General features: G+C 44.0%; 1 protein-coding gene across 4 annotated transcripts in view; it reads left to right on the forward strand.

Moving 5' to 3' along the window:
* Positions 1-14491, forward strand: part of RARB (retinoic acid receptor, beta) — a 156927-nt gene that overhangs the window by 11255 nt on the left and 131181 nt on the right. Inside the window, exon 1 of one of the 4 annotated variants that reach the window (XM_005856596.2) lies at positions 10744-10808. The exons of the other annotated variants lie outside the window; for them this stretch is intronic. The gene's annotated coding sequence lies outside the window, so the exon portion shown is untranslated. Of the gene's footprint in view, positions 1-10743; positions 10809-14491 lie in introns of those variants that run through there. 4 annotated transcript variants of the gene reach the window in all.

Genomic DNA, 14491 nt, shown 5'->3' on the forward strand with positions numbered 1-14491 from the left:
TGTGTTGTGTTGTGTGTGTGTGTGTGTGTGTGTGTGTGTGTGTGTTGCTGTGTTTTATTGGTTGGGTTCCCTTACTAACCCTGGGAAGTCTTTGAGTTCAGATCGTGTGTCCTTTGCTTCTGCTTTTCCCAGGCTAGTAGAGTACTTGCACCTCCCTGGTCAGTACTCCGTTAACGATGGCTTAGTCACGGACATGTTCAAGCAAACCACTACTTACTATGCTAGATATCAGCACCGTCCAATCGAACTTTCTACAGTGGTGGAAATGATCTATGATTCTGCGTTGTCCAATACAGTAGTTGCCACCTGTGGTGACTGAGCACATGAAATGCGGCTAATATATCTGAGGAACTAAATCTTTCATTTAATTTTAATTTTAATTTTCTTAGCTTTCAGTAGCCACATGTGGCTAGTGGCTACTGTATGGAACAGTGCAGCTCCATATACTCCAGCTATTAATATTTTTTAAATATTTGTTCACTCTCTTTACTTGCCTCTTTCTTTAGCCTTTCTTCTCCTTCCCTCTTGCTGTTGCGGAGCTCTAATGATCTCTTTATGTAGCTGGCAAATAGACTGTAGGAGAATGTAAACAGAAAACTGCGGGGTGGTGATTTCAGTCATTGTTTAACTTGCTTTCCTTCTGGGTGGAACTGTTTTTCCTGGGGCCTGACACATACTTAGCACTTCTTTTGCTAAGACTTACTTTGTGGAGCTAAACCAGGATTTCCACAGAATCCCTGTGGGCTGGACTTAATTATATTCTTTGTAGCAATCGTACCAAGGTGGCATACGAATTTCTAGTCCTGTGTTTGATTTTCAAATCGACAGAGTATCTTCCAACATTTTTCAGCTACTTTCAACTTAAACGTCATGAAGGCGGGCAAAACAAGCCATGCTCTATGGATGCCTCCCTATGTGTTCTAGGAAGTCCCATGCTCTCTCCCACAAGTGCCTTCTCCTGCTAATACATACGTGCTTTGCTTTGTAATCAGTGCCTGGCACATAATAGGTGTTCAAGAAAGATGCTGAGAGCAATCCAGTGACAACAACCTTGAAATTCAGAACATCACAAGTGGTGTCAGCTTTTATTTATTTGTGTGTTTCGGGATTACTCGAAATAACTGAAGCAAACTTGGGGGGCTGTCAAAACTTGGGAGGTTCGAATTGGCTGTTATGGCAAGCCCTTGTAAATGAACTAGCTGGAAAACAGGCCTGAAAATAGAAGAATGGGGTATTTCCCTGAGCTTCTGGCACTTACTTTGATGGCCTAGGAATAGATTGTCTAATGGTACGTCCCATTAACCAAGACATGGCTGCTCCTCCTCCCCACCCCACCTCTTTTTTCTCCCCATCCCTAGAAATGGTGTGAAGAAAGTAAATAGAAATAGGACCAAATCAAGAGGAACTTTTAAAAATATTTTTTTTTCGCTGATTTTCAGAAGAGAGGAAGGGAGAGGGAGAGAGAAAAACATCCATTCGAGAGCGAGCATTGATTGGCTGCCTCCCGCATGCCCCCTGCTGGGGACGAAGCCTGTAACCTGGGCCTGGGCCCTGACGGGGAATCTAACCAACAACCCTTCCATGCACAGGACGATGCCCAACCAACTGAGCCACACAGGCCAGGGCAAAAGGAACTTTATTTTGTGTTTTTCCCCCTAGATGGTTGCAAATTGTGCTAGATTTTTTTCATGAAATAATCACCATCATCATCGTAACTAATATTAAATGCATATTATCTGCCAAGTGCGCAAAATGGCTTATGTCATCTAAACCTCACAGCAGCCTGAGAGGAAGTGCTGTTCTTTCTCCACTTGATGGAGGAGAGTTCCCAGGCACAGAGGCGTTCAGGTACCCCCCTGAGTAGGAAAAAGTGAGTTGGAAGTTCCCCACCCAGCTTTGCATAATGTGGGTTTCCTTCCCTCGGCCAATGATGCAAAGTCCACTCCTATTTTCTTTGTGGGGGGAGGTGGGGGAGTGAGGAAGGCTGGAAGTCTCAGAACCCACAGAATAATAAAAGGGTTTCCAAGTGAAAGCTGGAAACAATACATTTTTTTAACAAAATGGGCAGTTACTCTAATTGCTTTGCCCCTACTGTTCAATCCCTTTTTATGTCCTGATTCATTAAATTATGTGCACACACAGGCTTATTATTTACAGATGTATGCACTTTTAACTGGCTCATATGAAACAGATGTTTCATGAAAGGTAACAGAGAGCAAGTGATCTAAACCCTCCTTCGTGGGTATCAAGTGAGGATTATGGCTCATTACCTGCAGGTCTTTTGCTATTATTTTGAATTGCAATGTCCAGTGTGGGGGGGCTGATTCAATCTGTCCCCTGGAGGAACAAATAAAAAACAACCACCCCATAAGGAGACAGCTGCATCTCAAAATAAAAGAGGGTGTGTGCAGGGGATGGGCAGGTGGTGCTCACATGTGGGCGCAGGTGGATATGAATGAGTTTTCTAAGCAATTTGAGAAAAAGAGACATTGGATTACAGTTGATATTTTAATTTTTAAGAGCCTTATTACATGATATCTTAATCATTACAGTCTTTGAATTCCTAACCAAGCAATGATACCTTTTTAAAAAATCCAGAATGTCTTAATTTCTTATTTTTAGATGGAATTATTCCATTGCTCTTATAACTGGCAGGAATGCATGTCAAGCTTGGACAGTGCATTAAGAGCCTTATTCCATGATATCTTAATCATTACAGTCTTTGAATTAATAACCAAGCAATGATACTTTTTAAAAAAATACAGAATATCTTAATTTTTTTACTTTTAGATGGAGTTATTCCATTGCTCTTGTAACTGGCAGGAATGCATGTCAAGCTTGGACAGTGCATATGATGCCAAATTACTATCTACTAGATTCTGGAAGAGTTGAGGTGGGCCATGGCCACAGGTTCTTCATGGCTCCACAATAAATAATCTTCAATTAACTATAGAATTAACTTCAGTTACCTATTGCTACACAGCAGACCAGCCCAGTACTTAGTGGCTTAAAACTTTCAAGGTTCTGTCTCACTTGGGGTCTTTCAAATGGCTGCAGTGAGCTGGTGCTGGGGGTGGGCTCATCTGAGAGCTTGACTAAGCTGGTTGTTCAGCATGGCTCCTCCATTCACATGTGTAGTTCCTCAACTGAGGTCGATGGAACAGCTGGAGGCTGCCTGAGCAGCTCTGTCTCCATACGGCCTCCTCTTGTGATGTGGGCTTCCTTACAGCGTGGTGGTCCCAGGGCTCTTTACATGGCTTCCCCCAGAATAAGCATTGCAAAGAATCCCGGATGGAAGCCGCAAGGCTCCTCATGATCTAGCCTCATGTGTAACACACCATTACCCTCGCCACATTCTATTGATCAAAAGGAAATCACAGTAGCAGCTCAGATTCAAAGGTAAATGGTGTGGATCCCTAGAAGTGTGGTTCATTGAGCAGGCTGTCTTCAGAGACCAGCTACCATGCTAATAACGCACTCAAAACAAGGTAGCATGGCCTAATAAACATAAACATGACCAATTCAGATTGCCAACTGGGTGGCATATGTCAATACTTCTTCAGAATATTGGGGAGCAATAATAATCAGCCCTCGAAGTCATGGTGAGATTTATTGTTTATGAATTCTCAGGAGTTCTCTAACCGAACAACAACAGAGATTGGAGCAAAAAGATGGCTGAAATAGTGTCATTTTGCACATTGAAAGCTGGAAGCCATCACAGCTGAAATATAGAATGGGATGTGAAATATTAAGTGGCATATCAGGTTTATTGCATGTATGACCATGAGAGCGCATTTTATTTTGTCTTATGGAGCTCTAAAAAATCCATGTAATGGATTAAAGGTATTAAAACCCCCATATTCTGCCTGGCTCTAGGCCAGGGAACAAGGTGTGATAAATAATCTCAACAGACAGAATATGTAGGGAGGAATTTTAAAATGAACTTGTGATAGACATATTGACCTCCCTAACTAATAAAAATGCATGCATGAGGTTAGTTCTGAAGGGAAGGTGCAGACCTTACACATTTATGGTGGACATAAATATTATGTACACTATAGCATTAACATCCTTAAAATATTTCCCACATCTCTGACATATGGCTATCATACTCTGCCTTTACTCTGGAAGCAAAGAAAAGCATGGATTTTATAGTAACATGTGCAGTTACTACATGAAGAAATCGTTTTAATAGCTTAGCCCTAGCTGAGTAGCTCTGTTGGTTGGAGTGTCATCCAGATACTCTAAGGTTGCAGGTTCAATCCCCAGTCAGGGTACAAAGAAGAATCAACCAACCAATAAAACTGGGTGGAACAACAAATAAATGTTTCTCTTTCCTCTCTAAGTTAATAAATAAACAAACAAATCCTTTATCTTAAAGCAGGGGTCAGGAAACTGAGCCTAATCTAGCCTTGTGGCCTGTTTTTATAAATAAAGTTTTATTCAAACATGCCACACTTGTTCATTTGCATCTTGTCTATAATCACTTTCCTCTGACAATGGCAGACCTGAGTGGCTGTGATGGAGACCAACTATATGGCTTACAACGCCGAAAGTACTTCCTATCTGGCCTTTTACTGGAAAAGTTTGCCAACCTTGTCTTAAAACATTAAAAAATGAATAGGACAGCTGAGACTATAAATGAGTGCTTTGTTTCTTGTTCATAATAATCTTGTGTGTGGATTCAGGAAGCTTTTTTGGATCAAGCCATTTCCTAACAGTGTGACCTTGGCCAAGTCATTTACCTTCTCTAAGCTTCCATTTCCTCCTGCGATAATGGAGATTTAAAAACGGATCATGATGGCTCTTCACACCTTTGTCTCGAGGGAGCAAGCAGGGTAATGTGAGTGAAAACACACCTCCGATCACCCACCACCATATAACTGTGCTGTTGGCAGATGCCGCTGAATTGGCTGAAACTGTCATTAATCCTTTGATAGCTCATAGAAGGATTCCTATGCAGATTTCATTCTTTTCACTCATTAATTTTTTTTCAGACCACATTTACTGTGCTTATGCTATGTCCCGAGCACTCTTTTAAGCTCTGGGTGTTTAAAGGCGAGGCAGCTGAAGCCTCCGTGAGTGCAAGTAACATGCCAGGTCATGGCAGCCTTGGGCACCCTTCAGGACCTCCTTCCAGGTTGGGGCCGATTTTACCATCTGGTATTTTTAGTTGTCCATTTGTGTGGGCCAAGAACAGTGTCTTCTAACTTCCCTCTAACCCAGCATGTAGCACAGTCTCTGGACCTGCCAGGTGCTCGATAAATATTTGTCAGCGGCTGGATGTTGTCAGTTGGTAGTCACTGCCCCGTGCTGCCCAGCCTCCCATTCAGCCCATCCAAAGGTCTGCCACTTGGGGTTTACAGCAACTATGGAAGGCTCTCCAATGACAAATTTCTATGGTAAGGAGTTGTTTAAAGAAGCTGCTTCTGAGGCTTCTAGGCATGTGGGGTGGGGATGAACTAAGAAAACCAAGAGGAGATGGTCGTTGTGATACTTTACATTAATGCCTGAGAGGCTGGGAAGGGACAGTTGACTCAACTTGCTTTATTCATAGTAGCATGTACTAGTATAGGAGGGACTACTATTTTGATAGGGAAATGGAAGTGAAAGTTAGAAAATCAAGATATGAGATTGATGGGTAGGAGAAAGACAGGAAGGTGAGTATATTGAGATTCATCAACACAATAATGACCCTTGATACAGTAAAGATGATAACTGTCTAATACTGCTATGTGACAGGCATGTGTCAAGTGCTTTACAGTGCATTATTGTTTAATGCTTACAATGATCTAAGGAGGGATATGCTATCATTTTATAGAAAGGGAAATTGAGGCTCAGAGAGGTTAAGTAACTTGCCCAAAGTCACACAGCTAGTAAGTAGATGAGTTAAGATTGAACCCAGGCAGGCTGGCTCCAAAGTTCACACTTCCAACTATATGCCTCAATTTGCAGAAAGAAGGAAAGTTCCCTGAAGGAATGAATATCCCAAAAGACTTAAGCCTTGCGGCCTGCTATAGCTTGGAGATTGGTGAAAATTTCTTTGATATTTTCAAGTTTTCCTTAGCAATTTCTTTCATAAGAACTAGAAGTAAAGCACTTTGAAATTCTCACCTTCTCACATCAAGAAATATTGAGAAACCACTGTTATGAAAGAAAAAAAAATCAATGTTATAGTGTTTCTCTAATTTGAACAATTCCATATAGAAACTTAAGAATCTTTAAAAATATCCCCAAATGTATACTTTTGAACTGATCTGTTCTGCTCAACTCTAGCACTAACAAAATCTTCATATTAGTCAACTGGAAGGTTTGGCAGGTATATTTATTTTCTATTTTTCTGCTGTAGTCACTCCTTCCACACACCCTGGACCTCAGGGAAGAGAGTAATTCAGCTCCTCATTCGGGGATTCCAAATCTGTAGGCAGCAACAATTCTCCATGCTGGTTTCATTTTCGTGCCAAATATGCTTAGGGACACGGTGGGAGGGGTTGGTCCAGAGCCCCCAACCCCTAGCAGAGCCTGGAGCAGCCGGCAATACTGCTGACCACATTTGGCCTGACTTGCTGCTCCTCACAGTGTGTAGTCACACGCCCTTGGACCACTGCCAAAGGCCTTGGAACCTTGGTCTTAGCTGCTGCCATTCTGCCTGCTGGGGGTTGGTTTCTTAGCAGGGAAGATGTGGGAGGGGGGGAGAAAGAGAGAGAGAAAGAGAGAGAGAGAGAGAGAGAGAGAGAGAGAGAGGCTTTTAATTCTTGTGTTGACTTCTGAGGGACTTTCCTATTTTATTGCTCTGACTGGAAAGAAAAAAAAAGGCTTTATTTCTGTCCCCTTAGCTTCATTTTTAGTTTTCCAGGTTAACTTTTGGTCTTTATCTTGGGGTAACTGTGTGTCTTTGACTTAATCTGTCAAATTTGCTGCCAGAGATTTTGCCAACCTCTTGCCAGAAAAGTTCTGTCCTATATAATAAAAGGCTAATATGCAAATCAACCGAACAGCCGAAAGACTGGTCGCTATGATGCACACTGATCACCAGGGGGCAGACAGTCAACGCAGGAGCTGCCCCCTGGTGGTCAGTGCGCTCCCACAAGGGGAGCACCGCTCAGCCAGAAGCCAGGCTCATAGCTGGCAAGCAAAGCAGTGGTGGCGGGAGCCTCTCCTGCCTCCCTGGCAGCGCTAAGGATGTCCAACTGACGGGGAGCGGGACTAAGCCATCAGTCAGACATTCCCCGAGGGCTCCCGGACTGTGAGAGGGCACAGGCTGGGCTGAGGGCCCCCCCCCCCCAGTGCATAATTTTCGTGCACCGTGCCTCTAGTGTAGTCATAAGGGAGAATGTTGTTGTCTTCTCCCAACACCTGGTCACACCCATTGTCTTGAACCCAAGACCATTTGCCTTCAATTTTCTGCTCTGTGTGGCCTTCAGCAAGTTACCTAACCGCCTTGTGTCTCCAGTTCTTCCTTGTAAAAAAGAACTACTAAGAGGAACTATCCCATAGGATCATTATGAGGATCAAGTAATTAATATGTGTAAAATGCTCAGAGCGGAATGGTGATGGTGGCTAGCCTATAGTGCATGCTCCAGAACTGTTAGTTATTAATACTCTAAGTTATTATTAGACTAGACTCCAAAGATATTTCTATCATCTCCTAAGGTAATAATATTAGTCAGATTAGGATACCTGCCTTTCAAAGACTCTAATAATGAAGTGTTAGCTCTCATTTTTATGTGGTTTTATAGTTTTGTAGTTTACAGAGTGTAAACCTTGCAGTGTTGTATGCAGACTTGTCATCTTTGCTTTTCAGATTAGGAAGCTGAGGCTCAGGTAGGAGAAGTGACTGCTTAGAGGCAGAGTTAGGAGATGAGCATATGCATTCTGTCTTTTTTTTTTATCCTCATCCAAGGATATGTTCATTGATTTGAGAGAGAAGGGGGAGAAAAAGGGAGAGAGAGAGAGAGAGGGAGAGAGAGAGAGAGAGAGAGAGAGAGAGAGAAACATCAATGTGAAAGAGAAACATCAATGTGAGAGAGAAACATCAATCAGTTGCCTCCCATATGCCCCAGACAAGGGATTGAACTCGCAACCTAGGTATGTGCCCTGACTGAGAATAGAACCAGCAAACCCTTGGTGCATGGGATGACCCTCCAACCAACTGAGCCAACCGGCCAGGGCTCTTCTGTGCAGTTTCCACTTCTCTGGTGCTACAGGAAATTATTTTACTTGCTGTCCTACTCCTTTGCCTAAAGTCTCCCCACAAGAAGCATCCTTACCCTATATTAGGGCTTTTCAACCTCAGCACCATTTAAAATCTAGGCATGATAATCCATTGCTGTTGCTGTTGGGGACGGAGGGAGCTGTCCTGTGCCTTCTGGGATATGTAGTAACATCCCTGGCCTGTACCCACTAAAAGCCAGTGGGGGCCCCCAATTATGACAGCCAAAATTGCCCCAGATACTGCATAATGTCTCTTGGGGAGCAGAATCTGTGTTGGTTAAGAACGGCCACCCTAGACCAGCTGGCTGGTGTGGCTCAGTGGTTGAGCATCAACCTGTGAACCAGGAGGTCAGGGTTCGATTCCCAGTCAGGACATATGCCCGGGTTGGGGGCTCGATTCCCAGTGTGGGGTGGGCAGGAGGCAACCGATCAATGATTCTTTCTCATCATTGATGTTTCTATCTCCCCCTCTTCCTTCCTCTCTGAAATCAATAAAAATACATTTTAAAAAAAGAAAAGAACAGCCACCATAGATTAAGGAAGTACAAGGGAAAGATATGTGGGGGGGGGGGGGGGAGTCAGGGTTGTCTATCACTTATTAGGCACTTACTGTGTGTGTGCTGGGCAAGTTGCAAATACTGCCTGCCTGTCACCAGCTCACCAACAGGAATTTTAGGAGTGTCTGCATTTTCAGAAAGGAGACACTGGGCTTCATGCACTCAGGACTCCCGATGGTGCTCAGAGATGTAAAGGAAAGTAACAGAGGAGGGATTCAAATTCAGTTCATCTGGCAGCAAAACCTGTGCCCTTCCCATCACTTCCCTACACACCATTTTCTGCAGGTTCATGGTGTTTTAGTTCTTTTTTGGAACCAAGAAAATCCACACAACGAGGATTAAATTGGTTTCAAAGTTATTTTGAGACCACTAATATGAGTGTGCAACAGAAAAGATCCTTTGCAGCAAACATAACTGAGTGAGCAGAGCATTGTTTTGTTAAGAGGGGTTTGGCTAAATTCTGGTGTAATTTCACTTGAACTTTCTCAGACCGCAGAAGAGTGGCAAGGATTCCCATGCGACAAAGCATAATTTCATTGTCCTCTTCCTTAAATATCCCAAAAAGCCTCTCCCCCATTGCTTTTCTGTGAGGCTGCCACCAACGTGGTTGAAATTTTTTTAAAAAATGTATTCACAGTACAGAAGCCAAGAAATGTGTATCTGAGACCTTATACATTTTAATGCTCCTATTTTAATCTACATTGGGCACAGGAAATTTGAACAGATAATAGAATGTCATTTATTAGTGCAATAATTGCTTTTTTAGAAATGATGGGAACCCTGATTAGAAGTGGAATATGGAGCTGAATCGTTTGGTGTTGAGATAAACTCTTCAGGGGGACCTTAATCCTGTGGTGCAATTAGCTTCATGCGCACACGAGTCCCGAGGCCCGTTCCGGCATTTGTTCAGTTAATACAGTTCCATTTCTGATGCCTCTCAGTTCAGATCATTAATAAGTACTTAGACGGGGCTGCCTGTTAAGTGATTTTAAGGGAGAATTTATTTGAATCCTGTCAAAGCTATCTTAGTATGCCCTAGAAAATAGTGATATAAAGCCTCGTATGTTAAAAACGTCACCCAAAACAACCTATGAGATAATTTTCGACTATATTCCTTGAAGCGAGAAAGCACATTATAAAAATGAAATGTAGGTGCTGAACGTGTCACGGTCCCTTATGAAAATATGACAGCACTTCCCACGGTAAAAGTCAGTCCCAGAAATAATTTCTGCTGCTGGCCGGGAGCCCAGGCAGGTGTAGCTACAGTACAGTGATTAGTGGCTACTGAGCCTCCCTCTCTCTCTTTTAAAGGCCCAAACTATCTTGTTCAAAACAACAATGTCTGGGCTCAAACCAGTGTCTGGACCAGTGGTTCTCAACCTTCTGGCCCTTGAAATACAGTTCTTTATGTTGTGACCCAACCATAAAATTATTTTCGTTGCTACTTCATAACTGTAACGTTGCTACTCTTATGAACCGTAATGTAAATATCTGATATGCAGGATGGTCTTAGGCGACCCCTGTGAAAGGGTCGTTCGACCGCCAAAGGGGTCGTGACCCACAGGTTGAGAACCGCTGGTCTGGACAATTTATAACCGTGAATTAAAAGAAAGGAAGGGATGCAATTCTGCAGTTCTCAAATTTGGGTAACTAAGACCATACCCCTTGATGTTTCTAGCAGAGGAAATAAATGAGGGAGATGGAAAATAAGAAGTGAAAATGTGGGGTTTGGTGAACTAAGAGTTGTCTATAGGGAGCCATTGAAATCTCTTCTGTAAAGGCCGAGAGGGGTGCTATCTTTTTAAATTTCCTAATTCTAAGGGGCAGAGTTCCTGGTCCCTCCCCTCCCCGTGGTTTTGGGAGGAGTAAATGAGTGAAGGCCTATTAAGCACTGAGCACAGCCCCAGGCACACGGTAAGGGCTCAGTAAATAGTAGATCCTATTAGTTCAGGCTCTTCCGGTGCAACTTTGAACCCCCTGCCAACTCAGATCCACTGCCAAAATTCCGTGGGAGAGAACGAAGGCTTCTGGTTTCTGGTGAGCATAAACACACACCCAGCTTGAAGACCTTAATATATTAAGTACTTAACAAGGTGGGGCATTTCGTAAGGACCTGTGCAGAGGGAAGCCGACTGAGTTCCCATGCCAAATTGACTCGGCACAATGCTTGGGGAGGTGAGGACAGTCACAAGACCTTTTCACAAGTCAGGGTGTCTCCAATGTTGCTCATGTTCCTAGGAATTAAGTGAGGATTTTCTTACGATGCCTATTGTGATTGACAGGCATTTCTGGGCAAAGCTGAGAACTTGATTTTGACCAATCACCTGGTGATGGCATTGCCACCCCCGCCCCCCTGCCCCCGGACCATATTTTGCAAAAGAAGGCTTTTAAGGAGTCAACCAAAGTCTCCCCCAGCCCTACGTTTGGCCCCTGCCTGTGTCCCGCACCTGTTGCATGTGTGGTCAGAATAGCAGGGATTCTCATAGCCCAGCTCCAGCACTCCACCAGGATCCCGGGTGACCCGGGCAAACACACACTCCTCAGGGTCATGGGCAGGTTACTGAGTCAGGGCTGCCAAAGCCCCACAATGATGTTTTCCTTCTCCCAACACCCCCTCCTTCCCTTGCCTGCCCCGAACCCTGGACTAATCTTGGAGCTGCTTAATAATAACAAAGCCAGCAGCGGTGTGCGGCAAGCAAGACCGTTGTAAAGCAGAGCTTTTCTTGTTTGGCAATTACCTAATTTCAGAATGCGATTCACAGATTTGCAAAACCCGTGTGTGTGTGGAACCAAACCGCTTCCCCTGAAAGTTGATTAAAAGCAGACCCCCCTCACCAAGAGGCGACAGGAAAATTAAATGAGCGACAGTATATGGAGTTCTTTTGCCCCCACTCCAACGTTTGGAGGCATGTAAATTGTATTTTAATACAACACACGCGCGCGCACACACACACACACACACACACACACACACACGCATGCGCACACAGGAGAATCTGGTTCTAATTACTTGTACTTTAGTTGAACTTTGGCGTTTCCTTTGACTTTCTCCCTAATGTATGTGAGCTGTGGGCCTTGCAATCCTGCAGTGAATCCACAGAAAAAGAGGGGAAAATATCCAGACCGGCTCTCTTTGGTGCCAACAAAAATGAAGCCCAACTGAATGTTTTGACCAAATGCAACACTTTGCTATTCTCTCTTAATTAGCTGAAATGACTCCCTCCCATAGGTCTGGAGCTCTGGGCTCAAATTCCCTGGGGGTCTTGCAGGAAATGCCTTTTGCTTTACAACTCTTTTTTTCTTTTAAGGCTCAGCTGCCCAGAGAGTGCATTAAAATACTGTCTTAATCATGGAAGGTTCTAGCAAAAAGGCAGTGTTTTCATAAGGCAAGAAGCCTGCCTCTAATCAGGCCCAACGTTAAATCCTGAAATCTGTCAACGTGGTTTAGCCAGCAGTAAATTAGTTCTCACAAAGGGAAAAAAAAATTGTATACTGAGCTCTCTCTTAAAAATGGTATCTGCTACTTAATCTAACCTTTAGAAAAAATGCCAAGCATGTTAGGAATTGTGAAGGGAGCTATTGTTGGAGACTTTCTGTGTGTTTAAATGTCGCTCAGGTGTGTTGTAACAACAAGGACATTTAGACTGTTTTCTCAGGTGAGTTAAGTTTGGAAGTGCCAACTCCTCTTAACAGGCAACAGCATTAGTTTTTTTTTTTTGTCTTTTGAATTTTGGGGATGAATTAACCTCCGGAATTGAGGCCGTGTTTAAGAAAGCTGTGTCACTGGTTGTGCTGGCCTTCTACTTTGCACCATTTCAGTCGGTGGAGGTTTTGCTTAGTTTGTTTTTGTTTTGCTTGCAAACACCCTCTGAGTTCGAAGTCCTTCAGAGCAGTGCTTCTCAAAATGCCATCTGTGGACTGTGTCCTTCCCTAACCTGCCCCTGGCCAGTCCCCAACAGGTGTGGACATCGAGAGCAAGTGTTTAGAAACTTGTACCACAACTGGACAGAGAAATCTGATGTCTACTAACATGTTTCCTAAGTTGGAGGTTGTGTTGTGGTCACCTTTTTCATAATTCCTTTTTTCTAAAGATCCATTTTATTTACATGTTTTTTTCCTAGGGATTGGTTTTTATTGGGTTTTATGAATCCTTGATGGGTTTAGGGTAGGAGGGTAAGAAATGGTCCTTTGTCGTAGATAGAATGAAAATAACTAATTTAAGCAAGTGCCTGCCCTCCCCACCTTCCCCAGAATTCTGTTGCTTGTTGCTGGTCTGGATGGACCACACTTTGAGGAGCACTAATGCAGGGGCGGGGAACCCTTTTTCTGCCAAGGGCCATTTGGATATTTATAACATCCTTCACGGCCCATACAAAATTTTCAACTTAAAAATGAGCCTGCTATCTGTGGTCAAACATTTAATTAACTCACCCCTAATGCCTTGGCAGGGCCAGACCAAATGATTTCGAAGGTCTTTTACGGCCTGCAGGCCAGATGTTCCCCCACCTCTGAATTAGAGGCAGAGGAGACCTGTAATGAATTTTTATACGGGGAAAGTGATCCTAGCTTTGTTTTCCTTAGTGATAGCCATCTCTATGTTGCAGGGATGGAGGGGTTGGAAATCAGGGCTGGAAGTTCGTGTCTGCCCACGCAGGTTTGGGCAGCTTACTGTCTCCTTTCGCCTGTGTGCAGCCCAGAGAAGCGCCCTCAGCACCTCTGGTGCTGACTCTGCTCTGGGCAGGGAGGGACCCCCGGAGCCAAGCAGAAGTTCTCTGTCTTGGCCATTCCCTGACGAAGCAAGGCAGCCCATCTGGTGAGCCGTTGAGATGCCCCATCGGAGGCTGCTGCTTGTCTGGGATGCAATCACCAAAGAGCACTGAATAAGACAATAAGGAAGCAAGGGAATAAATAACAAGCAGGAGGCCAAAAGCAGATCCGAATGATTCCTCAAAAGGCTGTGTCCCCAAACTGAAATCACATCAGGACGGCGGGCATGCAGTTGTCTGATTGAATGACACAAAGCCACTCCCCCCCCCCCCCCCCCCCCCCCCCCCCCCCACTGCTTTTTTGGCCTGCCTGAGATCGCTGAATGAGCTAATACAGGACACACTGTCTGCTGAGCCTGCAGAGTTTTTCCAGCAAAAATTTTATCATTCCATAGACTGATGGCGCTTGCCTGGAATAAGGAACACAATGTTTGAGGCCTCTCAAGGGCATTTGATGAATCTAACTCTAATTTAAAGGGACTAATAGATTATTGATTTAAGCAGGATGACAGTGAGCAGATCAATGGCCAAGCACTCTGTAGCTACCTTAAATACCAAAGTGACTAGTGAAAGGGGAGCCATTAGGCTGTCTGCACCCCTTCTTTCCCACTGTCTTAGTGGTGGGGAGGGGGTGGGGGGGTGGGCACAGCAGGGGAAGAGGAGCACTAATAAACTTTGCCAAAGTATTTTGCTACATTATCAAAAGGCCAGAGGTTGCATTAAAATAGGAATCTGCTTTTATTGTTTTTATTTTTAATAATTCTTCATTGTTGAAAGTATTATATATGACTCCTTTTTCCCCTCTTATCCCCCTCCTGACCTACCCCCCACCTCGGGCCTTCAGCACCCTATTGTCTGTGTCCATGGGTTATGCATCTATGCATATAAGGTCTTTGATTGATTACCTCCCACCCCCCCTCACCCTCCCCCACCTTCCCTCTGAGATTCCGCACT

Source organism: Myotis brandtii, unplaced genomic scaffold (assembly GCF_000412655.1).
Source record: "Myotis brandtii unplaced genomic scaffold, ASM41265v1 scaffold1036, whole genome shotgun sequence".
NCBI lineage: Eukaryota > Metazoa > Chordata > Mammalia > Chiroptera > Vespertilionidae > Myotis > Myotis brandtii.